Raw genomic sequence first — 27,322 nt, 5'->3', positions numbered from 1 at the left:
TACAAGACCTTTTAGAACTAACACCCAAAAAAGATGTCCTTTTCATTATAGGGGACTGGAATTCAAAAGTAGGAAGTCAAGAAACACCTGGAGTAACAGGCAAATTTGGCCTTGGAATGCGGAATGAAGCAGGGCAAAGGCTAATAGAGTTTTGCCAAGAGAATGCACTGGTCATAACAAACGCTCTCTTCTAACAACACAAGAGAAGACTCTGCACATGGACATCACCAGATGGTCAACACCGAAATCAGACTGATTATATTCTTTGCAGCCAAAGATGGAGAAGCTCTATACAGTCAGCAAAAACAAGACCAGGAGCTGACTGTGGCTCAGATCATGAACTCCTTATTGCCAAATTCAGACGTAAATTGAAGAAAGTGGGGAAAACCACTAGAACATTCAGGTATGACCTAAATCAAATCCCTTGTTGGATTAAATGAGTCAGTTAAAGGGTTTAATGAGTTAATCACACAAAAGATTCATTAAAGTTTCCAGTACCAAGTAAGCAGTCAGTAGAAGTGCTATATGCCTATTAACTGAATTGCACCTAAAACAGAGCCATAAATCATATGGCTTCTCACCTTTAACTGTCTAGATTCAAATCTTCTTTCTGCCATTTCTTGGTCACACAATCTAAGTCTAAATAATTAATCTTTGTAGGCTGAATTTCTTCATCTCTAATAATAAAATCTTCACCACATAGATGTTAAGCATTAAATAACATGTATTATCAAACAAATAACTTTTAGCACCATGCTTGGTACATAAACATGCATTTGAATTGGATACTTTTTTTTTCTTAGATGACTAGTCTCTAGAGCACTGTTCAAATGTTTCTGTTTATTCCAGAGGGATGGCTTTCATTGTATATTCATAAAGTCAGGTCAGGTGGTAGAAGATTCATTTTTGCATAAACTTGAATTGTGATACTTCTCAACTCACAGAGGATCAACTGAGGTATTGTACAAGGAAGACAAGCAAGGGAACAAGCAAGCAAATGAGCAGTTTTAATTAACCCAACAAATAAAAGCCCTTTAAGTATTTTTCAAAGCACATCTATCATCTCACACTGTGGGAAAACCAGCCATCTAATACTGCACCAATTTCGGCAGGCCCCAGGTGGACTCTGTTCCAAAAGCTGTGATGAATTCTTGCTCTAGTCTTTCCTTTAGATTAATTACAAAGAGGCAAGATAATGGGTTGAGAGCCGTGTTTTGTTTAGATCTATGTTCTAAGCATTTTTCTTTGAAAAATGATTCTGTCATTTGCACACATATTTGTGCACAGTGTGTTATTATGGGCTCAAAGAAGAAAAGTCGAAGAAATAGAGTTTACAATTATTTCTCCATATTTTTCTGTTTTCTATTCCTAAGAGTATAACTTAATTCTTGTCCCAGAGGAAGAGACAGGAAAATATAACCCAGTAGGAAAATGGAGCATGTACAGCCATCAGGAACAGAGAAGAGAAAAATGAAGGCATCAATTATGTTCACCTTTACTTTAGTGCAAGAAAAGGAAGAATATTTATTAGACACTTTGATCTGTAGGTATAAAGAGTCTATGACTCACATCAACTAAAATATACATCCTTCACCTTGCAATTATCTTTTATCTACTCAAGCTGAGTAATCAAACCATGGACAAAGCAAGAATGGGATTTGCTGTTCACCTTTACCTGCCTATGCCATTACTGTGGATCACAGAAGTCATATCTGTGATATAAAATCGATGTTTCTCATTAATGCTCATAGAATAAAGTTGTTCAGGCCATTTTATTTACACCTTGATCAAAATTCTTCATATGAAGATGGAGGCTTAAGCATTAATATGTTTCAGAGATTGAACAATGGACACTGTTTACAATACCCTTTAAAATGCTGTGATGAGTCCTAGAGGTTAGCACTAGAAAGGTATAGGATAAACAAGCAAGCAAGAAATTGCTTTTATCAAACTTTAAAGCCAAAAGCCAATACTGAACTGAAGTATCTTCTCCTATTAGTTCCTTTTCCTCAAATCAGCATTTAATTTGACTAGTAAGAATATTTAAGGACAGAACAATAGTTTAAACAGTTTAGAACCACTAGAAGGTTGTGGGGGTTAGAGAAGTGGCTTTTACTTTTGCTCTGTGTTAAACACACATAGGATGCATACTCCTAATCTATTTATTGTGACACCTATGCTCTGTAGGCTTTAATAGTGGATTTTGTGATGATGACACATGATGTCAGCATGTTCCCATTTCATTGGTGGAACTGTCAAGGCATTCCTGATCTTGGCCATGTTGCTAGGAGAATGAGAAAGAGCGCTTCTAAGTTGAAGAAGAAAGAGAAGGGCAAGAAGCCTGGTATGATTCAAATTTGAGGAAAAATGACTTTCAAATCCAGCACTTGGTGAACTCTCTTATATTTCCACTAGAATACTCAATATTCTTTTCCTTGCCCCAATTGAATTGTGATAATTACTATAAAGATGGTGTCAACTGGAGCCTCCTCTTCTTGAAATGACCCCATGATCTCTAATAACCTATGTTAATCTTTGCATGTTTCTCAGGCCTTTTAATTTTCTCTACACAGTCCTTGCTTGGCCTTTTAAAAGAATGCAAAGAGAAGAAACTAGAACTATTAGTTGTTTAATTGCTCTGTAACATGCCACCACTAATTCAGTGGCTTTTAAATAACACCCATTTATTAACTGATTTCTGTAGGTTGGAAGTCAGGCTCAGCATGGCTAGGTTGTTTGCTTAGGGTCTCACAAGGCTGAAGTCGAGGTGTCAGTCAGCTGTGTCCTCATCTGGAACTTGGAGTGCTCTTCCAAGCTCATTCCTATTATTGGCAGAATTCAATTCTTTGTAGTTGTAGACTGAGTTACCTATTTCCTTGATCTCTGTCAGCCAGGTGACTCTCTCAGCTCCTTAAGGCTGCCCACACTCCTCCTCTTGTGACCTTCTCTACTCTGTCTTTAAGCCAGAGTTGAATATTCTGTGTGCTTCAAAACTCGGACTTTTCACAACCAGCCAGAGAAAGGTTTCTGCTTTTAAGGGCTCATGTGATTAGATCTGGCCCACCTGGATTATCTACTATGTTAGGGTCAACTTTGCCATACATCACAAGATAGTCATAGCAGTGATATCTCATCACATGCACATTTTCTGGGGGAAAGGGGCATGGAGTCGTGGTGGGAAAGGGCATTTTTAGAATTTTCACTACCACACTGGGCCAAAGAACATGTGATACAGGGTCCCAAGACTATCTTTCCTTTGAACCAAATAATTCTCAAAAGTCATTTTATTAAAATCCATGAAGTCTTAGGGTTTTTTTTTTTTTAAAAAAAAAACAAGATAAAAATAACTATCTGCTCAGTGGACATACTGATAACAAGAAATCCATGTAGTTATAACTTGAATTGTACAAAAGGAAAAAATTATGACCAAGTGCAGATCATTGCACATTCTTACATGAGTGTTTATGGGAAGCTAACATCCTGATGGTATTGATAATAAATGGTGTGATTCCCCTCAGAATTTATTGAGTTCTCAGAGGAAGGATAGTCAACACTGTCCTCTGTCTAAATCGCATCAAGTGACTGAGGAGCTTGGTCACTGTATGTATGTTGTATGTTGAAATGTCTCTTTTCTAAAAAATTGTTCCTGACATCATGCTGGCACATGCAAAGGAGTAGAGAGGAAGACTTATTTCTTCCAGTATCAGGAAGAGCAGAGTCTCATTAGCAGAAGAACTGCCAGGCACCTAGCCTAGACAGATGGACTTAATGAAAGGAAAAGCTCATGGCCCTCTTTATGTTACTGACAGAGAGGAAGTGCTCTTACTGAGGCAGTTTCTCCCCTGCCACATTTGACTTGTGTTCTCTGGCTACTTGGATATCCTTGAATATATAACCTTTAGAGAAGTGTATTATAGATTTTAGAAATTTAGTCTTGTGAAACCCAAGTTCTCATTTTATTACAGTGCTCCTGTGTCTTGGGCTGCCTGAAAGAGGAGCTGTTCTTTTTCTCCTAAATCTTTTATTTCCTATTCAGAGCCAGACTGAGCAATTTACAAGTCATGAATATGTATAATTTGGCCTAGGTCCTCCTAACTCATACACCAATGAAGCCATTAGGCATATGTTGGGTCCTCAAAGCCAAATGGACCAGAAAGAACATTTTCAACAGGCTTCAGTGATCATTTCAGTGGTCGTTTCACACAGCCAGTTCTGCAGAATCACATCCAATCTCACAGTTTTTGTTTGAGTGGTCCAGATCCACGTGTGAGTGCGTCCTCAATTCACTGGATGATGTTTCAGCCTTCTTTTGATTGAACAGACACACTGAGGGCATAATCTGAACCCCCCACTCCCAGTAATGTTATCAATAATGCTGTACACTGCACATACTCTTAAGAGCTTTATAGGGGTTAACCCAAATCATCTCCACTATGAGGCAAGTGCTGTCATGATACCCATTATACAGATGAGGTGTCAGAAGCATATAAGTACAACCAACATCATATGACCTGAATCTAGGCATCTTGGCTTCAGAATCTATGCTCTGAACTACTAAACTGTGCAGGATTTTTTCTCACTTCTAATAATATATATAGGATAAGAACCCTATCATATAGAATTCTACACTTTAAAAAATAGTCATTTTGAAATTGGATTTTGAAAACCACCATAGAGAACTTCTTAAAAGGTAAAAGGTCTTACCTCTGAAAAACCTTATTAGATTGGTTTACTAAAATTATGTAGAACTCAGCATGGTATACTCAGATAATTGAGTTAAACTCAAAGATTATGGTTAGGCAATAAGACAACATACAAAAACTTGGCTTAAGCACTTCACAAAAGAATATAAATGACCACTAGGCATATGAAGAGGTGCTCCTCATCGTTAGTCATTAGGGGCATGCAAGTTAAAACTGGGTTTCCCAGGTGGCTCAGTGGCAAAAGAATTCACCTACAATGCAGGTGATGTGGATTCGATCCCTGGGTAGGGAAGATCCCCTACCGGAGGAAATGGCAACCCACTCCAGTATTCTTGCCTGAAAAATCTCATGCATAGAGGAGCCTGATGGGCTACAGTCCATGGGGTTGCAAAGAGTCAGACACGACTGAACGACTGAGCATACACACAAGTTAAAACTACAACGAAGTACTTCTAAAGACCATCTGAATGGACAAAATGAAAAAAGACTGACATTCATGAGTGTTGACACAGATGTGGAACAACTGGATCTCTCATATATTACTGGGGAAATGTGAATTGCTTCAACTAGTTGGCAAAACTCAATATATACTGGAGCCAAGCGTATTCATACCCTGTGGCCCAGCAATTCCATTCATAGATATAGTCTTAAAATGAATGAATGTGTATATCCATCAAAAGTTATATATCAAGTGTTCATAGCAGATTTAACACTTAAACTAAAACCTGGAAGTGATGCCATCAACAGGAAAATGGACAACAAAGAGGAAGAAATTATAGCTACATGAACATGCGAACATTCCACAAACATTACATTCTGTGAAAGAAGCCAGTCATAAAAGAATACATACTGTAAAATTCCACGAATATGAAATTCGAGATGTGGAAAGACTAATCAATAGTTAAATAAGTCAGAACAGTAGTTACTTCTGAGGGGAGGTGTTGACTGTGAAGGGGAACTAAAACTATCTGAAGTACTGGAAATATTCTCTATTTTGATCTGAAATGTGTATACATGTTAAGATTCATTATATTCACTTTATTTCAGGGCATTTTAATTTATGTATTTTTTCAACTCCAGAAAAAAGGAAAAGATTTGTGCCTGGGAAATTTTTTTACATGTGGTTAGACAGGGCGTTTTAGCACTTTTTCATTTCCTTTTCATTTGCATGATATTCCTTCCCTCGTGGTGCAATACTCGATTATTTTTCTTTCTTTTTTTTTTTTTTTTTTTTTTGCATGAGGTCCCTGGGCATCTGTGAGAGAAAGGGCACCAAAAGCTTGTAAAAAGTTTAACTATTACAAAGCTACATTTCAGCCATGGCTACTTGTCTTTCTAGTCTTCCTAAAAATCTAGTAGAAAGAGTTGCTTCAGAGGGGCTTCAGCAAAGTTAAAGATGACCACATTCCTTTTCTCTGGAAGATTTTCTTGAGAAAAAAAGAAATTAATATTTTTTTTTCTTCCTCCTCTGAGCCTGAAAAATGTGAGGCTGTGGGACAAGGAATTTATGGGGTAACTAATGTGTCAGGAGCAGCTGCATTTCACCCTCATTGGAATTTGATTACTTGTTAATCCTTTAATCAGGTCCTTTTCCAACTGAATGACTCCAAGAGGGGCACACTTTACAGTATGTTTACTTTACAGGAGACACTGAATATTTTGATGAGTTTATTCTAGGCATCCTTCAAGCAGATTTGTTGAGGCATTGCAATTTTTCTTCCTTAAAAATGCCTGCTATATTTTGCCTATGTCTTGATAAAGAAATGGGCTACTTTTCTTTTTTTAGATTTAAAGATTTGTAACCACAAGCACAAATCTTTAAGGGAAGCAAACATTAAAAAATTTATATCCATTTAAAATATATGCCCACATGCTGTGGTCTGGGTTGGGTGTCACTCTACTATGGCCATGCAAAGAGGAAGAAACTGTGCAATGATATGTAAAAAAGAATTATAAAATATTCTTCCAATTAGGAATTAAAATTGAATTTCCATATTAAAATACTGATTGGATCACCAAATGTATGAAATTCCCATATAAGATATACTTGTTCTGTGTCTGTGTGTGTGTGCTCAGTCGTGTCCAACTTTGTGACCCCATGGACTGTTGACCACCAGGCTCCTCTGTCCATGGAATTTTCCAGCCAAGCATACTGGAATGGGTTGCCATTTCCTACTCCAGGGGATCCTTCTGACCTAGGGATCAAACCCATGTCTCTTAAATCTTCTTCTGGGTGGATGGATTCTTTACCACTGTGCCACCTGCGAAGCCCATATTTGTTCTATATATCATGAAAAGACTTTTTTTTTACTATGGCTATTTTGACATCTGTTATAGTAATTCTCATAATTACTACAAATATTTAAATAATACAAGTTTTTTAAAGTTACATGAAAACATTCCCATGAAAAATAAAAGGAGCAAATGTCTCAAATAAATGGAGGCTTATTTAAATAAGATTAAGTTCTCAAGTTTCAATAGATTTCAGTTCTTTTGTGGATTTTTTTAGGCTCTTGTAAGAGTTTAGAATCTTACAGAGGCAACACAAGTCTCAGAATTGCTATTGATGGGGAGCACTTGAGTAGAAAGCAGAGGGGCACAGGGCCCAAAACTGAGGAGCTGACTAGCAATCATTCCTGGGATTCCCATGTGCTCATTTGCTTCCGACTCTTTGCGACCCCGTGGACTGTAGCCCGCCAGGCTCCTCTGTCCGTGGGATTCTCTAGGCAAGAATACTAGAGTGGGTTGCCATGCCCTCCTCCAGGGGACCTTCCCGATCCAGGGATTGATCCCACATCTCCTGCACTGCAGGCGGATTCTTTATCCACTGACCCCCCTGAGAAGTCCAGGGTTCCCACACTGACACTGAACGAGAAAAGCATTGTCACTGAATAGTGAAAACCATAAATAACTGCAGTGCAGGAGGGAATTTATTCTGAGTGTTAAATCACCTAATTTGACTGACTGTTGAGGATTTCCTTATGCTGATGTGAAATTTCATCCAATGAGCAATTCCCAGTCTTCCTCTAGTTATTCATTCAACAAATATAAATTGAGCACCTGCTTCATACCAAGCTCTGTGTTATGCTGGGTACACAATGGGTCTCTGCTTTCATGATGTGTATGGTCTACAGTCTCGTATTTCTCAGCATTGAGGATATGATTCCCATTAAGATTCACCTGGGAAGGGAAGTTTGGGTGACTTCCAGAAAAAGGAGTTTGAGGGAGAAAAAACTATATTTTATGGAATACACCATGTGACACTTTATTTATAAAATGTCATGTGAGAGCCCACAGTAGCCTGAAGAGGTAGCTTGGTCAAGGGCACTTGTGGCTGATAACGGATTTAGATCCAAGGAAATAGGAACCCTAGATATTTTATCCTAGTACAGAAAGCTACCTCACTACCAACCTTCCCAAGGATCCTTGGCAAACCTTCCTTTTCATAGTCCTCAAGCATCAAAGAAACTGCATATTAAGTAGCTTTGGTATGCTTTTACCTACATGCTGAAAATGCCAATTCAATAACTCCTTTCCATCTGAGACACAGAGTGCTAGAATTTAAGGGTGCTGGATTAGCGATTAGAAGGCATGCAGCTGAGACCCTATCCTTTTCATAGTAAAGTCTTCTCTAGGTACCACTCTCTTATCCATAAAAGGCAATAATGTCAATAGTATCTGACAGATTTGAAGACTAAGAATTATTCTTGATAACAGAGTTAGCCTGTCCTCCAAAACAAGCATAGATACTGTGTACTTTTCTTTCAATGTTTAAAGTTTTTTTTCTTTGTTTTCTTCTATGGTTTTTATTTTTGTAGCTCTTATTTTCAGAGCTACATGGCAATTGACATTTATGTTCTTCAGTATATGTTCTATTATATGTGTATCCCTTAAATGAAGCTCATGGGAGCAATTAAGCACTGTAATTCAGAGGTTTTTAGATTTTATTAAGGTAATACTGTAACATATACAATTTATTATATATTACTTCTAGTAGAGCTTAGGGACAATCCTGTAATCAAACACATTAATATTTCTTTGGCAAGTGGTATGAATATTCACACTAAATGGGATCTGTAGAGCCTATAATTAGCCTCCCATCAGTTCAGGACAGGTTTGCTGCCAAATGAGCTATGGAAAACATTTGGTTTGCAGAGCTTTGAGGGTTTCAGAAGTGTGGATAGGGGTTTTGGACCTGTATATTTTCAGAGGTGCTAAGTATTTATATTTTATATTAAGTCTGCTCCCCACCAAATCTTATATGCTTATGGCCATTCTTTATTTGGAGGGAGTTACCCTGCCATCCCCACTGCTCTCCACCCTGTGAGAAACTCCTCTTCCTTGTCCCACCTCCCCATGGCTCGCTACTATCTGCAGGGGTCTCTGAGCAACCATGTACATACATGTAACTATTTCTTTGATGATAATTGATTGTCTGGAGTGAACAGACAACCAGATCTGCCAGGGTAGTCAGAGTCCTTTCCCTGACCCTGCCTATCACAACTACTGGAAACAGGTGGATTCCTGTGCCACAGCTGATGACCTTTGGGAACCTGGGACTGGACCCAAGAGAAATAACAGTCCCTCTTTAGGTGCCTCAAATTACAAAAATGAACATCCTAGCACAATCTATAGCCAGGCTCTGTACCCTGTGCAAATAAGAGACAAGCGAGAAAGAGAACAAATCACATCTCTTATTTAGAGACAGCCAAAGGCACGACTGAGGAACTTCCCTTTCACTTTTCACTTTCGTGCATTGGAGAAGGAAATGGCAACCCACTCCAGTGTTCTTGCCTGGAGAATCCCAGGGACAGAGGAGCCTAGTGGGCTGCAGTCTATGGGGTCGCACAGAGTCAGACACGACTGAAGTGACTTAGCAGCAGTGGCAGCAGCAAAGAGGTTTCTCCTAGTCCTTTTCATCCCCCAGTCCAGTTTGGATGCCCAAGTGCACATCAGTTGTTAGATTTATAGGATATTTCAGTTGTTGCAAAATAGGTATCACATCTCAAAAATAAACTTTAAGAAGTTTAGAATAAATTTAGACTTATAGAAAGTTGCCAAGATAACACAGAGAAGTTCTATATACCCAGTTTTCTCTGATATTAACATCTTACTTTGGTATGGTACATTTATTGTGCCTAAGAAACCACTATGGATAGCTTAGTTTTTGCCTAATTTGTTGTTGTTGTTGTTCAAGGATTAATCCAAGGTGCTAAGTTGTATTTAGCTCTTGCCTTAGGCTCTCTTTGGCTTTGACAGTTTCTTACTTTTCTTGCTTTTATGACCTTGGCAGTTTTGAGGAGTACTGGTTAGGCATTTTGTAGAATGCCCCTCAGCTGGGAACTATCTGATGTTTTTCTCCGAATATGACCAGGGTTATGGGTTTGGGGAAGAAAGACAACAGAGGGCAAGTTCCCTTCTCATCACATCATATCAAAGGTTCATACTATCAATATGACTTCTCGCTATTGATGTTGACCTTGATCATCTGGCTGTCAGGTTTCTCCTCTCCTATTTATTCCTCTTCCCATATTGTCATCTTTAGAAAGAAGTCACTATACAGAGCCCACATTTAAGATTAGTGGAGAACTATGCTGCACCTCCTTGAGGGTAGAATATCTACATAAATTATTTGGAATTCTTCTGCATGGGAGATTTGCCTACTATCCCTCAACTATTTTATCCAGTCATTTATTTATATCAGTATGGGCTCCTGGATGGGCTTCCCAGGTGGCTCAATGGTAAAGAATCCACCTGCCAATGTAGGAGACCTGGGTTTGATCCCTGGGTCGGGAAGATCCCCTGGAGAAGGGAATCGCAACCCACTCCAGTATTCTTGCCTGGAGAATCACATGGACAGAGGAGCCTGGTGGGCTACAGTCCATGGGGTCACAAAGAGTTGGACACAACTGAGCACAAGCATGCACAGACTCCTGGACATATATTTTATAATATGGGTTATAATCCAATACTACTTTATTTTGTTGCTTATGATATTCTAGCTTTGGCCACTGGGAACTCATTCAGTTAACTCTTGTGTCCCTTTGACATACCTCTATTCTCATTTTTTTTTTCTTTTCTTCTTTATCCCAATCTCAGAATGACCAGGGAAGCGGTGATTCTACTTGGGCGTGAGGGAGACTATATCTTTGCTCTCAATTAAAACTGTGATATTTGATTCCCCATGTCTTGGGGCTAGGAGACATGTACAGTACCCAAATCTCCTTCCTAGAGTTTCCAGTAGAGAACATGAGATACATGTTTCACGTGACCAAATTAATTTCACATAAAGAACATATTAACAATTCTCTGGAGGCCCCCAAAGAGAGTGACAGAAATTGTCTTACATTCTCATATTGTGAAGTGTATGAAGTGTACATTATATCCTTCTTATACATATATCCTTCTATTTCCTTCAGAATAGTGACACAGACTGCAGCCCTCATATTTCTCTTAACTTATTTGCTTATTTGGTGATATTTACTAACAAAGAAGGTTCCAACTCATAAGCTACAACCTATGTACTCTCACAGACACAGGTGTTTTATAAACAGATCCTGCTGATGGACGGTGTCACTATTTGCTCCTAGAAAAATTTCCATAAATGGCTCTGGGCCCTCTTTTCTCTCAGCCATCCGTGTGTAGTCAGATTCCATTTTTGCTGTCTGTCTTCATTTTCTCAGTTTACATGACAAAGTCGATTTATAATTCTGCAGTTATTTACTCTTGGTGCAGTTCAGAAGGTCCATTTAAATGCTAACCGCTTCATGTTTTTCTTTAAAGAACTGCTAACAAGCTATGTCTTTGTGAAATGCTATACATTTTGCAAAATGATTTCTATAGGAATACTAGCCACTGCAAGAGAATTTGAGAATCTTTATCAGCTTTTCTGTCTTTTCAGGTTAAACTTGCCAGAGGCAGTTTTGTCTGCTGTTGCATAATTAATAGAATGCATAAGGTTTTTACTCATTCCCTTAGCTTTATTATTCATTTTAATACCACACTGATTTGATTTTAACCCATTTAAATTATTTCAAATTTCATGCAAAAATGTATTCAAACATAAAGATTAATTCACTTAATTAACCTTTTGATTAAAAAATAAAAGCCCAGTACTTATCTATATGGATTTTTCCCTTGAAATAGACTGTGGAGAATTGCAACTTAAAAGCTGTATTTCAAGTGACTACTAATTATGGTCAAATATACATGATGGAGGAATTAAAGGAATTAACCCATGCACAATTGCAAACTGTCTTACCAAAACTTGAAAAATCAAGGTGCTACGTGATAATGAGTGAATATTTTCACTCTTTGTCAGCCACCTAGTTTTTAAACTCTTTCTGCAGAGCCTCAGTTTCTTGTAAGTCCAGGTGGTTTGGGCTGCAGTGGATGGTTTCTTTCATTAATCACATAGATACTTTTGCTCTGCTGCTGGGTTCCATCTCTGTGCTAGAAACAGTGGTGTTTCAAAGATGAGCAACATGTATTTATGAGCAATATATAATCCTCACCCTAAAGGTGAAGATTGTCTAGTAGAGAAACAAAAAGAAGTCCCAAAACCACTATACTGTAAGGCAGAATAAGATCATGAGCTAAAGAGAGGAACTAAACCAGTCTGGGCTTCCCTGATAGCTCAGTTGGTAAAGAATCCACTCACAATGCAGGAGACCCCAGTTTGATTCCTGGGTTGGGAAGATCTGCTAAAGAAGGGATAGGCTACCCATTCCAGTATTCTTGGGCTTCCCTTGTGGCTCAGCTGGTAAAGAATCCGCCTGCACTGCGGGAGACCTGGGTTTGATCCCTGGGTTGGGAAGATCCCCTGAAGAAGGGATAGGCTACCCGCTCGAGTATTCTGGCCTGGAGAATTCCATGTGACCCAGATAATCACAATGGTGTGATCACTGACCTAGAGCCAGACATCCTGGAATGTGAAGTCAAGTGGGCCTTAGAAAGCATCACTACGAACAAAGCTAGTGGAGGTGAAGGAATTCCAGTTGAACTATTCCAAATCCTGAAAGATGATGCTGTGAAAGGGCTGCACTCAATACACCAGCAAATTTGGAAAACTCAGCCGTGGCCACAGGACTGGAAAAGGTCAGTTTTCATTCCAATCCCAAAGAAAGGCAATTCCAAAGAATGCTCAAACTTAGCACAATTGCACTCATCTCACACGCTAGTAAAGTAATGCTCAAAATTCTCCAAGCCAGGCTTTAGCAATATGTGAACCGTGAACTTCCTGATGTTCAAGCTGGTTTTAGAAAAGGCAGAGGAACCAGAGATCAAATTGCCAACATCCGCTGGATCATAGAAAAAGCAAGAGAGTTCCAGAAAAGCATCTATTTCTGCCTTATTGACTATGCCACAGCCTTTGACTGTGTGGATCACAATAAACTGTGGAAAATTCTGAAAGAGATGGGAATACCAGACCACCTGACCTGCCTCTTGAGAAACCTGTATGCAGGTCAGGAAGCAACAGTTAGAACTGGACATGGAACAATAGACTGGTTCCAAATAGGAAAAGGAGTTTGTCAAGGCTATATATTGTCACCCTGTTTATTTAACTTATATGCAGAGTACATCATGAGAAACGCTGGACTGGAAGAAGCACAAACTGGAATCAAGATTGCCGGGAGAAATATCAATAACCTCAGATATGCAGATGACACCACCCTTATGGCAGAAAGTGAAGAGGAACTAAAAAGCCTCTTGATGAAAGTGAAAGTGGAGAGTGAAAAAGTTGGCTTAAAGCTCAACATTCAGAAAACGAAGATCATGGCATCCGGTCCCATCACTTCATGGGAAATAGATGGGGAAACAGTGGAAACAGTGTCAGACTTTGTTTTTTGGGGCTCCAAAATCACTACAGATGGTGACTGCAGCCATGAAATTAAAAGACGCTTACTCCTTGGAAGGAAAGTTATGACCAACCTAGATAGCATATTCAAAAGCAGAGACATTACTTTGCCAACAAAGGTCCATCTAGTCAAGGCTATGGTTTTTCCAGTGGTCATGTATGGATGTGAGAGTTGGACTGTGAAGAAGGCTGAGCGCCAAAGAATTGACGCTTTTGAACTGTGGTGTTGGAGAAGACTCTTGAGAGTCCCTTGGACTGCAAGGAGATCCAACCAGTCCATTCTGAAGGAGATCAGCCCTGGATTTCTTTGGAAGGAATGATGCTACAGCTGAAACTCCAGTAGTCTGGCCACCTCATGTGAAGAGTTGACTCATTAGAAAAGACTCTGATGCTGGGAGGGATTGGGGGCAGGAGGAGAAGGGGATGACAGAGGATGAGATGGCTGGATGGCATCGCTGACTTGATGGACGTGAGTCTGAGTGAACTCCGGGAGTCGGTGATGGACAGGGAGGCCTGGCGTGCTGCGATTCGTGGAGTCCCAAAGAGTCGGACATGACTGAGTGACTGATCTGATCTGATCTGATCTGATATAGTCCATGGGGTCACGAAGAGCTGGACATGACTAAGCACCTTTCAGACCAGTCTAGAGGAGGAAGACATTCTTTCTGTCTGGAATGGGGACATCCAAAGGCCTTACAGTCTCTTACTTTCCTACCTTACTCCTGAGAATGATTAACATCCCAGATAAACAGGACAAGTTACTTCTGTAAGATCTCCAGTGCTTACTCATCTATAATGTTTATTTCAGATCTTCCCCTATCACTTCTGCTTATTGTAGTTCTATCTAATCTTAATACAGCAATTCAAATATTGCTGCTTCTATTAAATCATTCATTGTTTTTACAAACCGCCTATTAAGACATAAATCTCCCTTCTTTGACATTCCATAGGGCTTACTTTTGGTTATCATTTTAATACATATATTTTTGATGTATTTCTCATCTTCTTCCCATTAGAACAAGAGTTTTATTGGATCACAGCCGCACTCATTTGTTTATGCATTGTCTATTGCTGCCTTTGCACTGCGTCTGCAGAGGTGAATAGTTGTGACAGAGACCTTATGGCCCACAACACCTAAAGATTTTACTGTCTGGCCCTTTTCAGAAGTGTGAAGAGGGTTTCTTTGGACCAGTCAGCACAGTAGTGATAAGTGCATACATGTGAGGAAGGTAGCCAGGGCCAAGAAAAGAACCACATGCACGCACACACAAACAAACGCTAGAGGAAGAAGCACTTGGAGTTCTCACAAGCCTGATAATAGTGCTTGTTATTCCCACAAGCCAGATTAGAGCATTTGATTATGCATGGGGGGTTAGACAGTGTATTCAGAAGGGCTTTGCCTTAACTAAATTGCTGCTCTGAGCCTACCTAACAAATCTTAAAAGCAAAATCAAAAGGGTCAAGTTGTTGCCAAGTAACTTAATTGTGTCTCACCAGCTCAGTAATTTCTGTGGAAGAGGGAAATGCAGCACCCAACAAAATAAAAACCACAATGCCTGGCATCTAATACAAAATTACTAGGCATGCAACCAGAATTGACATAGATGTTAGAATTAGAGGATAAGAACATTAAAAGTCATTGTAATTGTATTCTGTCTATTCAAAAACCTGGAGAAAAGACTGGACAGGGTAATAAGAGACATGGAAGATGTGAAAACAAAGACCCAAATGAACTTCTAGAGACAAAATATAATGCCTGAGATAAAAAAATATAGTATATTTGGATTCATGGCAGATGATACTTTGAAGAAGAAATGATTATTGAATTTAAAACTATGACAAGAGAAACTAAAATGGAACAGAAAAGGTTACAAAAAGAACAGAGGTTCAGTGAGCTGTTGAACGAGATCAAGTGGCCTAATATACATGTAATTTCATTCTCTGAAGAGAAGACAGAGAGGTATAGAAAAATTATTTGAAAAACGAATGGATAAATGTTTTCAAAATTGGTTAAAACTGTGAATCTACAAATGTGGGAAGCTTGATAAACCCCAAGAAAAATTAAGGAGACAACATTGAGGCACATCATAATCAAATTGTTCAAAAGTAGGAATTGAAAGAAAATAGTTAAGATGGTCAGAAGAAAAAGGACATATACACAGGAAAAAATAAGATTACAGCAGATTTTTAAACTAGAAACAGGGCAAGGAATGAGACAGTGGAGCAACATCTTTAAAGTACAAAAATAGTATTTTATATTCAGTAAAAGTATCTTTCCAAAACAAATGCAAAATAAAAGACTTTTCAGACGTACAAAAGCTGAAAGTATTCATCACTGGCAGATTTGCACTACAAGAAATGTTTAAAAAAAGTCCCATAGGTAAAAGAAAAATGATACCAGATGGAATCATGTATCTACCTAAGGAATGAAGCACACTGGAAATGGTAACTCTAAAGGTGAATATACAAGACATTTTTCAAATTATTAGAATCATGTAAAACATAATTGACTGTAGACAAAAATAATGCTTTATAATATATTTTGAAATAAAAATATGACAGTAGGGCAAAAGCTGTGAGAGATGAAATGGAAGTTTGCTTTGTAGGGCTCTTGTACTATATAAGAAGGGATATAATATTAGTTGAAGGTAGACTTTGATGAGTTAAACATTTATACTATAAACATTAAAACAACAACAAAAATAATACAAAAAGAGCATGGACAATAGGCCAACAAAAGATATCACATAACAAGCCTCTAAGGTATTGTGTCCACAAGAAGGGAGGGAAAGAGGGAAAAGTTTAAAGAATATATGGGACAAATAAAAGACAAATAGTGAAATGAATCTCAGTTGGTAAAGAGTCCTATAATGCAGGAGACCTGGGTTCGATTCCTGGGTTGGGAAGATCCCCTGGAGAAGAAAATGGCAACCCACTCCAGTATTCTTGCCTGGAGAATCCCATGGACTGTAGCCTGCCAGTCTCCTCTGTCCATGGGATCGCAAGAGTCAGACACGACTTAGTGACTAAACCACCACCACCATATCAATAATCATATTAAATGTAAATATTCTAAGCACTCCAATTAAGAACCCCTGGTAGGGTTTTCTGCTAAGGTTCATGGTCATGAACCCGACAGGTTGGTGTCATCACAGAAGTGGGGATGCAGTTATTGTTTCTTGTTGATGCCAAACAGTAGGCCAAGGACTCTCCCACCTCTTTGGTTCAGACAAGCGGTACTCAATCCGCGGTACTCTGATGATAACCCTGAACTGGGAAGTACGCTCTGGCACCCAGTGACACTACTCTTTGATATGTAAGCTGCAAGTCAGTGCTGCTTGTGTTCCCACCACTTTGTGGAGGAGGCTTTCCATGGTTTCTCATAGCTTTCCTTCCCTAGGACTCATGTCTGAGTTACAAATCCCAGGCTGTACTCAAAAACCTACTTCTTCCAATCCTGAGATGTTTTCCTTGGCTCAAGCCTCTAGGCCCTCATTTTTAATTCCCTTAGGATGAGTTTTCCTCCAGTTGTTGACTTTGTTTCCATTTCTGTCTCCCCCAGTTCCTTACATATAGTCATGTGTTTCTTACTATGTCGAATTTTACCTCCAAAATTTATCTCAAGTATATCATATCTCTTTATTCCTATCCAAGCTACCTCTCCATTGCCATTGTTGTCATTCCCCAACTAGTCTCCCTGCATCCACCCTGGCCCCTCTCAAAGCTCACTCTACAGAGTGGTCATCATGGCCCTTTTAAAAAGATAGATCATGTCACAGCCCTACAGGAAGAAAACTCAAACATCTTACTGGTGCCTGCAAGGCTCTGACTGACCTGGGTGGCTTTGTGTTTGCCACTTTGTTTTACTTTTCTACATTCTACTATGTTTTCTTTCTAATTCCCTGAAGTTCACTGGCTCTTTTCAACCTCAAAACCTGCAGACCAGCTCTTTCCCTCCCTGGGATTCTCCTCTGTCACCTTCATCTAGGCATCTCTTACTTAGCCTCCAAGTCCCACTCAGACTTTACCTCCTTGGGAAAAGTATTCTCTGAGACTCAGAAAAGCACCCATTTCCTTATTGCATGCTCTCATGGCACTCAGGATTACTTCTTAATATGTATGCATGCGTGCTCAGTCATATTTGACTCTTTCTGACCCCATGGACTGTAGCTCGCCAGGCTCCTCTGTCCATGGAATTCTCCAGGCAAGAATACTGGAGTGGGTTGCCATTTCCTCCTCCAGGGGATCTTCCAGACCCAGGGATCAAACCCACATCTCTTACATCTCCTTCATTGGCAGGCAGATTCTTTACCACTCAGCCACCTGGGAAGCCCCTTCTTAATAACGCATCTTCAGCTAATTACATGCTCAATATTTGTGACTCCAGTGAGATATGAGGCCAGGGAGCATGTCTGTTTCACTGGCTTCTCTATGCCCAGTGTCAAGCATAATGGCTGCCTCTAGAAGAAGTTCAATATGGGAGTTCATTAAATCTAAGATGTTAGTGACTGTACAATGCACTGTTATTTTACATGCCACTAAGAAAGAAAACCATCTCCAGTTAAACTCTGACTTGCCTTCAGTTAGGCTACAATCCAGTCTCAGAACTGTGAAAATAGGGGAAGAAAGCATCTTATAATATATACCATGAATAAGTAAATAGACTGAATGAATGGGTAAAAACTAATCCTATAACACATATTACTGTATTTGCAGAGCATACTTTTTCTGGAGTCTCCCCAAAAGAGTAATCTATGCATATGATTTAGAACCAACAATAAAATTTATGGTTTATGGGGAATGGTTTTCTACATGAACCAGTTACAAAATGTTAATTCCCTTTGCAAATTTCTCTTTTATTTAGGGTTACGTGGGGCAAGAAACACTAATAGATACAAATTCCTATTTAATATCTTGTATCTTCATTTTCTCTCCAATGACAGAGAGGTGCTAATTTCTATTTTTATAAGAAAGGATTGTTTAGAAAGTGAGCAGAAAACAGCAGTGGAAAGCAAAATCAAAGGTGGAACTCTTCCAGGGAGAAGTCAGAACTATATGGAAGATTCACTGTGATTACTCCAAACTGAACCACAACTTAGGGATATGGAAGGAATCTCTAGGTTACTGAATCTTTTGAGCACCATTGATCAAATTTCAAGCATATAAACTATAAGAGGCATAAAGGCCATCCATTTTAAAGGCTGAAGGGACGTGAGTTTATATTATAGAGTGAGAAGGAGAGTAGCACAGTAAGACAAGAATAGAGAGGAGGGTGCCACTTAGTTTGAATTCTGGCTTTGGTAATTATTAGTTATATAACCTTGAGGCTAAATTTACTTATCAGAAAATGGGACCAATAACATCTAGCTCATAGGATTGTTGAGAAGATTAAATAATGCACAAATGAAAAGCACTTAATAGCAATCTGGAACATAGAGTCAATTAGTATCAGCTTTTGCTATTTTCATTCTGAAAAAGGGAGAAGAGGAAACTGCCTAAAGTGTATGCGTATCCTCTATTATTTATTCATTATTGGTGCAATCTGGATTTTTTTTACTTCTTTATTAAAATATTTAAAAGTACCAGGATCAAAAGAAGAGAAAGAATGGGCTTGTACTAAAATGTTCCCCTAAGCTTACTTGGGGAACCTATATTTCTTTGCTTTACCAACTAGCCTTTATTCATCTTTTTATAAACACAATGTCCCATTCATATTGGACAAAAAAGGACCAGGATCACAACTGTCCAGTTCAGTGAATCACCACAAAATGAACACGCCCATCTAATTGCCACCCAGGTCAAGAAATAAAATATTTCTGGCCCCCATGAAGCTCAGGCCCTCATTGTCCCTCTCAATCATTAGTCCAACTCTACTTCCCAAATCCCGTCAAAATTCTAGTTTGGGCACTGTAGAAGAATTTTGCCCGTGAATATTTTTTTGTGATTGTTAACTTTTCCTCAATGTTAGATTTGAGAGATTAATCTCTGTTATGTGTGACTGCAGTTCTGACATTTTTATTTCCATCTAGTATTTCTCTGTATGAGTAGGTCACAATTTATTTAACCATTTTATTTGTCATGGTCATCCAACCTACTTTTGTTCAACCTTTTAGTTGACATTAAATGACAGATAATAGTTTCTACCAGGTTGGGCTCTTAACACAATCACACTGATGAACATGAAGGTTCAAATGACTACAGCTAACACAAGCAATAGACAGCAACTGAGTTCAGTTAGAAAGTCTGATGAGGATGAACATGTAACAGAAGCTTCAGGAATCATTGTAAGTTATTCTTAATATGAAAGAGAAAGGGAAATCAGGCAAACATTGTCTCTTCATCAAAATGATAAACAAAGTTGCCAACTGCATGTAATGAACTGTGAATGCAGTCTGCATAGCCAACAGACAGGGACTGCAGAGCCTAGAAAAGAATGTACCTCACACTCTAAAGCTTCCACCTGTAATTAGCCTGGTACAGACCATGTGATGACACTTAAAATTCTTAGTTCTTCCTCTGGGAGGATTTGAATCGACCAGTGGTTTGAATATTAGTTCTTCACTTGCTAGCAGCATAACTGTGGGCAAATTGCTTAACCTCTTGATGTTTCCATTTTCCCTACCTATAAATTGGTGATGTGAAATAGTGCTTATCTCATATATTTGCTGTGGGATAAACTATGTAAAGGGTTTAGCATGGTGCAGGGCATGTTGAAGAAACACAATAACTGTGACAGTTGGTATGGCATAGTGATGAATTATACCAACTCAGACTCAACTGCCCAGATTCAAGGTCTAGCTCTATAGGAACTTGAGCCACTTACTTTACTCCTCTGCACCTTATATCCTCATCTACAAAGTGAGGATAATAATGATATGTAGTTCATAGTGTTTTAAGTTTAAATGTGTCTATGTTCTGACAAATTATAAGCACAGTGAATATACTTCCCAAGACAACAAATTTAGAGCCATGGTTCTCATCCCTGGCTACACATTAAAATAACCTGGACAGCTTCAAAAAATGCTGATGCCTAGACCCAACTGCAAGATAGTTTGATTTAATTTATCTGTGGTGGAGTCTGGGATAACTTTAAAATCTCTGCTGATTCAAATGTGCAACAGAGGTTGACACACTCGCTTTACTGATACTTCCTTATCAGACCTGCACTTACTCTGATCACAGAAAATTAGGAATCATTGAACACAGTTCCCACAAAATAATAACTACTGAGGGACTCTTCTATGTAAGGTCATGCGGAGTTGAATGATACTTGTTCCTTTCTGCAAAGAGTTTATAAAACATTAGAACAAGTACATAGGGCTCGAATCACTAAGCCACAAGTTTGAATGCAGCGTGTCATGTAAGACACAAAGTTCCATGGAGGCAAGGAAGAGAGAGAGGCCATTTGTATCTGATGGAGATCTATGAGGGCTTCATGTAAGAAGTGGCATCTAATTCAAGGAGATCTTAAATGAGAAGTAAATTAACCTCCTAGCCATCAGTTTTCCTATCCCTAACTAGATTGCTGGGGCCCCCTTTTCTGTTAACAACACAAAAGTTTAAGATTTTATCAGTTCATATGTAGTTTTGAAAATATTTGGATATTCGAGTTTCATTAAGGCATAGTCAGTTTTGAAAAAAGAAACTGAGATCATCCCCCTTTTTTCATTAGGGATGGATTAGGTTTGCTTTAGGTATATCATGCAGTTTACTTCAGATTGGAGCTCATGGCTTCTTAAGACCTAGATGATGATACAGTCCAAAGCAATGCTTAGGTTCAGATGCACAGATACTGTTTAATGACACATTAAAATCAGAGGAAAACAAAAACCCACTTGGTTCTTGTTCAGTAAAGAAAAGGAGGTGTTTTCTGATGATTGGACCCCTATGGAAGAGTGTGGGGGCTGCACCTCTGGCCCAGAGTGACTGTAGACAGTTCAGGGGAGGAGATCCCTGGATGCCTTTATCAGAATTCAAAGAATATCTTTGCATTCAGAAAATTGGAGGAGCTAGAAGCAGAGATGAACCCTTGCATCAACACATTGAAAAACCTCCAGATCGGTTGAGATAGTACTGAGGAAGCAAACAAAATGGAGATAAAAATAGCCCATCTGTGTACCCTCTCACATAAACCATTGCTGCTTCATTAGTGTTTCTTTAGTTACTTTATTCTATAAGAAACAGCTATCAAAGAAAAATGAATATACCACTACTTGATACAATCCATGAGAGAAGCAAAACTTTATAAAAATATTATTATGTTGGTGTGACATCATGTAGTTAGCCAAGATTCTCAGTGGTGAAGAATAGTTGGTTAAGGAAAGATGGGCCCCTGGTTATGTGATTTCCCTTTTATTCTATCTCCTAGAGAAAGGATAGATGAATTCTTCTCAGTTACTAGACTTTAGAGATGTATTATATATATTCATTAATTCAATCAACATACATTTATTGAACATATACTATAAGCTAGGTGCTATTATAATGGCTTCCCTGATAGCTCAGTTGATAAAGAATCTGCAATGCAGGAGACCCTGGTTCTATTCCTGGGTTGGGAAGATCCATTGCAGAAGGGATAGGCTACCCACTCCAGTATTCTTGGGCTTCCCTTGTGGCTTAGCTGGTAAAGAATCCGCCTGCCCAAATGGTACTAGTAGAATCTGCCTGCCAATGCAGGAGACGCAAGAGACACGGGTTTGATCCCTGGGTCAGGAAGATCTCCTGGAGTAGGAAATGGCAACCTACTCCAGTATTCTTGCCTGGAAAATCCCATGGACAAAGGAGCCTGGCGGGCTACAGTCCACGGGGTCACAAAGAGTGGGACACAACTGAGCACACACAAAATAGGTGCTATTATAGGGAGCAAGCCAGATAAAGACCTTTGTTTTCATGGAGCTCATATTCAAGCTAAATGAAACAGATAATATACAATAAAGACAACATAACAGAATTTGATACAAATCTGTGTTGCTCTAAAATGATAAAATACAGGGGGAACAAATCAAAAAATAGAGTTGGGTCAAGGTGTTGATGAGGGCATGGGTGAATGACTAGGGCATCTAGTCATTCTTATAATGGCTAGAACAGGTCAGAAGATAAGATTTGAATAAAGACTTGGAAAAGGTAGAGAAGTTACTCATGTGAGTATCTGGGGCCAGAGTGTTCCAGGCACAGAGAACAGTCACTGCAAAGGCCCAGGGATGACAGCATGTACCTAGCGTATTTGGAAAACAGCAAGGAGGCTAGTGTGCCTGGAGTAGTGAGCAGGAAAGTTGGTGGTTAGCTGGCTGCCATCTTGGTAGTTGAATAACTGGCTCGTCTGTCTCTCATCATTCAGCAGGCTAGCCTGGCTTTATTCACATGGTGGTATTCATAGGGTCCTACGAGCAGTAGGAGAAAGCTAGCCACAATGTGCAAGCATTTTTCAAGTCTCTGCTTATGTCACATCTGCCATTGTTCCTTTGACTGAGACAAGTCACATGGCCAAGTTGGCAGTCAGTGTGGGAGGGGGCTATTACTCAAAGGGTATGGATACAGAGAGGGGATTATTATAACCATATTTGTTAAAATTCTATCTCATTGCCCTTACTTTACTGAATTATAATCTCCAATTTATGTATATATCAGTCTGTTTCTTCATGTCTATATCCTGAGTGTATAGTACATGCTCCGTAATAGTTCAGCTTTTCCTCACTGTGTGGCATTTTTAAGAACTGAAGTCACTTAGGTTAAATGACCCAGATAGAGTTCCCATTTTAGTGAGATGGAAAGAGAATTCAAAATAATCCTGAACCTCAAAATACTGTCCCCCAAATATTTATAAGCCTCACCAGGAGGTGAGCAGAGGCACAGCCTGGATAGCTTCTCCTACTGTCAACTCCCTGTAAAGGCTCCCAGTGACATTCCTGAATTAAAGTACCAGTAGTGCTCCAGCTCTCTCCCAAGAGAATTTGCACACGTCATCTCTTTGCATATTTTTATCACACACTCACTACATCAATTCTTCAGTTTGCTGTGGCTCAGGAAATGTCAGAAGGGAAAGTTTATGAAATCTCCCATATATGCAGACATCTGGCTGAAGCAAGCAGGCCCAAAGGTCAATATGCCAAAGCTTGGCTTTGTTACTTTTCAATATTTTATCCAAGAGCTCAGTAAAATCCTGATTTCTCAAAACAGAATTGTTCCCCGCCTCTTTCAGAAATACCAATGTGACCTAGGAAATTCCTTCCAATTAGCTTGGGATTAGGAGCATTCATCTTTATTTTTTTAAGTTAAAACAGACATCCTCCAAAACTCATTATCTCAAAACTTTTGTAGGTATCAATCTTGCTGCTTTCATAGTTTGTCTTGCTATAGTCTCTTGATAGAAACATTCTTATGGGGAATAAAGCATGACCAAACATGGCAGGACTCTTGTTTTAAATTCCAAGCTGCCTGGGTTTGGCAGCTTCTTGAAATGGCCCAGCTGGTCTTAGTTGACCAGATGGCTGAAAAGTAAGGCAAAATTTCCTTATATAGGAAATAGGGCATCTTGATTAATAATGGCTAAGGATAATGCCTCTGGAACTTTGCCCCAAGGAGATGGTTATGGACCTGTCAGAGTCACCTGCACGCTGCATCCCAACTGTCCCCTATCAGTGCTTTCTCTCAGCTCTATAGCCTCTTGGCTGTAGCCACAAATTAGACTCAAGACATGCTTACAAGTGGCTGCAAATCATTTAGCTGTAATAACAAACAGCATAAAGGAAAAGAATTGTTTAACTCCACTTGGCCACACTCAAAGCCTGCCTGATGTCTCACAGCCTTCTATTCAGTTCATCCTGATATTTTCCTGTGGGTCAAAAAGACAACAATATACCCAGCCTTTAGTCTGCCTCTAGGGGTTCTATGCTCTGAACTGTTAGAACATAACCAGCAGAACTTCTTCTTGGAGGTTGGTAAAAAAAAAAAAATGTATATTTCAAAAACCAATTTTATAGTTTCAAATGGCAAAGTACCTATGGAACAGATATCATGCCATTATTTCATTTTTCTTTTTTGAGGGAGGAGACTGAACTTCTAAACACCAAACTAAATAAAAACTACAAAAGCTTTGGTTGGCAGAAAGGCAGGAAATTAACTTGGATTCAATAAACACAATTTCTTACTTGAAATGTGTTTAAAATTCGTGAAGCATGTTGGAAACCTGCCCAGATTGTCTTTTCAGAAAGCTTGTTTTATAAGTGTAGCCCAAATATTATGAATAGTAAAGACCTCATTGCCTGGAATGACCTTTACCTCCTCCTACTTCACCTATTTAGTTGGCTTCATAGATTCAGTTAAGTATCCCTCCTTCAGGTCATGTTCCTAGTACTGCACCTTCCCTCTTCTCTGGCTCCCTTCCCCTCATCTCCTTCCCTCTTCTCTCTCTGTTTCATCCTCCTCCATTTAATAAGTTAGGCATTTTCACTGATGTCCTGTATTCCACATTGTTTAATAACCAACATTCCACGTATCTGTCTTTGGCATACCAGATTATAGGCCCCTGAGCAGGGGCAAGGACTATTTTTTTCTTTTTTAATCTTTGGTTTCCCCAGCCCCTAGCACAGTGAATAGCACAGGGGAGATATTCGATAAACGTTAAGGTGAATAAATGAATGGATGAATGAACCACCAATTAAATTATACTTGGAATACCTCTTGACTGCAAGCCTTTTCAACATTGTTTATTCATTCACTAACCAACTCTTTACTGAGCACCTCCTATGAGCCAGGTGTTGTACTAAATGGTAGATATGTAAACATGGACAAATCAACAGAGTCCTTGCCCTCACAGGGCTAAAACTCTAAAATTAAACATATTTATTTATTTTATAAGGATAATAGCATTGGAGCTGGAGATGCTTATTTTTTCAGAATTTCTATGAAAGCCTCACTGTGAAGGGAGAATCTACATATATGCTTTCAGGATGCAGGACTTTCTAGAAGAACTGCTATCTAGAGACTTTTATACCTGACACCCTGTAATATGGAAGACTAGACATTTGAAAAGAATTAATTGAAATAATGGAATTTGTGGATGTTGACAGTGCTGTGGCATTTTCCCTACTCTTCTAAAGGTGGGAAGAGAGGAGAAGGTTGTTCACCCCTATCACAGTAAGGGAAGAGGTTGGCACCTCCTCCACATGTCATATCTGCTGAGCTGCTGAAACTCCAAGTTGCCCTGGGATCAGACAGTAAGAGTTACTAGGAGAACCTGTCTTGTATCCTTAGTAGTTTGGGCTTTGTATGAAAATATGAACACCAGTACTTCTTTCTAACAGTATGACAGGGCTGTCTGTTTGTTTAACCTATATGCTAAGCACATCATGAGAAATGCCGGGGCTGGATGAATTACAAGCTGGAATCAAGATAGCTGGGAGAAATATCAACAACTTCATATATATGGGTGATAACCACTCTAATGGCAGAAAGTGAAGAGGAACTAAAGAGCCTCTGGATGAGGATGAAGGAGGAGAGTAAAAGAGCCAGTTTCAGATTAAATATTTAAAAAAAAAAATAGCATCATGGCGAAATGCAAAAAAAAAAAAAAAAAAAAAAAGGAAAGAAACTCTTAAATATTCCAGATGTTAAAATAAATGGTGATTATTCTCTTCAAGAAAATTAGAGATAGCAAGGGAACTTTTCTTGCAAAGATGGGCACAATAAAGGACAGAAATGGTATGGACCTAACAGAAGCAGAAGGTATTAAGAAGAGGTGGCAAGAATACACAGAAGAACTGTACAAAAAAGATCTTAATGACCAAGATAACCATGATGGTGTGATCACTTACCTAGAGCCAGACATCCTAGAGTGCAACGTCAAGTGGGCCTTAGGAAGCATCACTATGAACAGAGCTAGTGGACATGATGGAGTACCAGTTGAGCTATTTCAAATCCTGAAAGATGATGCTGTGAAAGTGCTGCACTCAATATGCCAGCAAATTTGGAAAACTCAGCAGTGGCCACAGGACTGGAAAAGGTCAGTTTTCATTCCAGTCCCAAAGAAAGGCAAAGCCAAAGAATGTTCAAAATACCACAAAATTGCACTCATCTCACACTCTAGCAAAGCTAGCTCAAAAAAAAAAAAAAAGCAAAGCTCAAAATTCTTCAAGCCAGACTTCAACAGTACGTGAACCAAGAACTTCCAGATGTTCAAGCTGGATTTAGAAAAGGCAGAAGAACCAGAGATCAAATTGGAAACATCATTGGATCATAGAAAAAGCAAGAGAATTAAAAAAAAAAAAGCGTCTACTTCTGCTTCATTGACTATGCTAAAGCCTCTGACTGTGTGGCTCACAACAAACTGTGGAAAATTCTTCAAGAGATAGGAATACCAGACCACCTTACCTGCCTCCTGAGGAATCTGAATGCAGGTCAAGAAGCAACAGTTAGAACTGGACATGGAACAACAGACTGGTTCCAAATCGGGAAAGGAGTATGTCAAGGCTGTATATTGTCACCCTGCTTATTTAACTTATATGCAGAGTACATCATGCAAAATGCCGGGCTGGATGAAGCACAAGCTGGAATCAAGATTGCCAGGAGAAATATCAATAACTTCAGATATGCAGATAACACCACCCTTATGGCAGAAAGTGAAGAACTAAAGAACCTCTTGATGAAAGTGAAAGAGGAGAGTGAAAAAGTTGGCTTAAAAGTCAACATTCAGAAAACTAAGATCATGGCATCTGGTGTCATCACTTCATGGCAAATAGATAGGGAAACAATGAAAACAGTGAGA

The 27,322-nt window shown here is 39.1% G+C and overlaps 1 protein-coding gene across 4 annotated transcripts in view; it reads right to left on the bottom strand.

The window, feature by feature from the left end:
- GLRA2 (glycine receptor alpha 2) overlaps positions 1–27,322 on the bottom strand; it is a 211,339-nt gene that overhangs the window by 86,693 nt on the left and 97,324 nt on the right. The gene's annotated exons all lie outside the window — the stretch shown is intronic.

This window comes from Bos indicus x Bos taurus, chromosome X (assembly GCF_003369695.1).
Source record: "Bos indicus x Bos taurus breed Angus x Brahman F1 hybrid chromosome X, Bos_hybrid_MaternalHap_v2.0, whole genome shotgun sequence".
Lineage (NCBI taxonomy): Eukaryota > Metazoa > Chordata > Mammalia > Artiodactyla > Bovidae > Bos > Bos indicus x Bos taurus.
Note: the sequence above shows the minus strand (reverse complement) of the source record. Positions and strands in the feature narration are given on the sequence as shown.